We start from the raw sequence: 2,764 nt of genomic DNA on the forward strand, positions 1-2,764 counted from the left end.
CCGGGGCCCCCGCGGCCACTTCCCCCAGGCCCTGCTGACCTCTAGTGGTCACAAGGCAGAACTGACCGGGACGCCGGGCGAGGGCGGGAAGCAGGGGTGGGGGGCTCCTCTCCCACCTCCGCGGTTCCCACCCTGGCTTCGCATGTTAATTAGCTTCACCTGGGAGCTTGGACAGTACCCCTGTGCAGCCCCACCACAGTCCAGTTAAGTCAGAATCTCCACCGGCGGGACCTTGACGTCGGCTTTATTGTTAAAGCGCTCCAGGCAGATTCTAAAGTGCAGCCAGGATCCAGAGCCCTTGGTCAGAACCAGCACTTACTGGCTTCTAACGTGCATGTGCTGAGTGGACAGCGGGTGTGTGTGTGTGTGTGTGTGTGTGTGTGTGTGAATATGGCTGAGTCCTCAGGTGTGTCTGAGCCCCGGTTTGGGCTTTCGTGCCCCCACTCCACCCCCAGCCTGTCCCTGATACCAGTGCCCGTGTCTGACTATGGTGGTGCATGCGGTGAGAGCAAGGGGCCCCGTCAGCATCCCTCTGTCCCTAAGAGTAGGAGGAGACGGCTGCTGCAGTCTCTGTCCCCCATTCTCAGAGATCACACTGCTCCTGGGAGTTCTTCCTGTTGTCTCACCGCAGTCCCTTCTCAATAAGAGAAAGGTCTGGATTGAAAAAAAAAATACTATTTAGTTAAGTCCACCTGGGGCTGCAGTACCCAAGGCTGCTTGGGGGGCGGGGGCGGCTGGGCGATCACTTGGGCTCTGCACGCCTTCGGGCCCTCAATGCAATGGGTGGAGAGGGAGAAGAGCCAGCACCAATGGTTAAATTAATCTCCAGCAGCTGCACGGGATTGAAATTACCCACTTCTCTCTGGTCTCTGTCTAATGTTCCTGAAAACAATCCCCCGGTCCTCTCCATGTTTCTCTTCCTCACAGCCACAGCTTTCGGCAAGTTTACTCCGGATTGCTCTGCCCTTCCTCCCTCCAGGCTGGGCTGGAGGGCACAGTCCTGGAGAGACCTACCCCAGGTCAGACAACCTTGATCCTCCCCTTCCCAGAGGCGCGAGGAGGGAGTTCCGGAGTGACAACTGGGAACAGCATGACCCCCAGGAGTGGGGCAGGCTGGGATGCGCCTCAGCCGGGGAGTTCCCAGGGAAAGTAGAGCCTTCCTTGCACACCCCACACCTGCCCGAGCAGGGAGCAGAGGAAAGGCAATGCCCTCTGTTAGAAGGAGCACCAGACAGGGTGACGGGTGCTGCTCGGATGCCCGGGCTCTCGTGACCCAGCTGTCTCCTCTGAGCCTTCGTCTTGCCTTCTGTAAAATGGAGAAGAGACTGCGCTTACAGGTTGTTGTGACGGCTAAGTGAGATCATACATAGGAAAATACATAATGTCGATAGATAAGCCTGACCCATGGTAGATTGCCATACATGATACTAATGGTTCCAGTGATCGCTAGCACTTACTGACAATGGCTTGAGCTTTTCACATGTATTGTTTAGCCATCACAGCGATGCTCTGAAGCAACTCCTTTTTATTTCCCCATTTACAAATGGGAACGTGAAGGAGAGAAGTCGTGGGAAATGTGCCCAGAGGCACTTGCTTTGTGCCAGCTGCTGTCCCGGCCCAATCGGGGGACCTGGCAAGTGAAAAGTGAGCTCCGGTAGCCTGATGGCCTGTCCTGGGAGAATTATCACCTGGCGGTGCACATACTGAGGCTGATATTTGCTTGTATCTGTGCCTGTGGTAACGTGTGCGTGTGCACCTTTGCATATTGTCACTGCATAACCCCAGGCCCTACACTTTTCCTCCTAAAAGAGTTTCCCCGAGGGGGCCACCTCTTGGAGAAGCAAAGGGGGAAAAACTAGTCTCTGCAACCAGTAGGAGCAAACCAGCAGGAGGGGAAGCCAGGTGCCTTTGGACAGGGAGAGAGTCATTGGGCAGGAGCAATGCTACAGGGTGGGTGCAGTTATATCCCCGTTTTACAGATGAAGACATTGAGCAACCTGCTGGGCCGACAGCGTGGGCAGGAAGTCACCCACGCCTGGCACTGTGAAGCAGGCTGGTGGGAATGGAGGGGGCTTCCTTTGAGGATGTCCTCACCCGGATTAGCCTGTTTCTTTCTAGGGATCATGCCCAGCAGGTTGGGCATGAGGAGCAGCTCTCCTGCGGCTGCCCTCCTGCAGGCAGCTCATCCCAGACTCATCCGCTGAGCCCAGCAATGGGTCCAATGCTTTCTGTGCTTTGCATGTAATTGACACGTAATGGGATTTGTTTAATTTTGAGTTCTCCTCTGCTGCACTCTGTTCCCATCCTCACTGATGTGCTGAGTGGAGCTGGGGGATGGGAACTTTGACTAGGGCCTTGCTTCTGCCTTTTCCTGGCTGTAAGACCGTGGCCACATCATCTCCTTCTCTGGTCGTGTCTAAGGTCTCATCCAGTCTGGCATTCTTTGTCCATGTCCATGATTCCAATCAGGTCACCCAGCCTAACCCATCATGGTTGCGTCGGGGAGTGGCGGTAGGGTGTGCAGGGGTGTCATTGCATTTGTGATCCCCAGATGACAGACAGTGTGTGATCACAGCAGAGGAAATGGTGTGTGGGTGGGGGCAGATGGCACCCTGGCACTGCCCCTGCCCACATGGCTTGATCTCAGGCCTAGAATCAGGATTGGAGCTGAGGTTATAGAGTGGGGGTGGGCCCCCTCCCAGATGCCTTAAAGCATCAAAGGAAATATCAGAGCAGAGAAGAGGGATAGTCTAACACAGCTATT

The sequence above is a fragment of the Myotis brandtii genome, unplaced genomic scaffold, assembly GCF_000412655.1.
Source record: "Myotis brandtii unplaced genomic scaffold, ASM41265v1 scaffold105, whole genome shotgun sequence".
Classification (NCBI taxonomy): domain Eukaryota; kingdom Metazoa; phylum Chordata; class Mammalia; order Chiroptera; family Vespertilionidae; genus Myotis; species Myotis brandtii.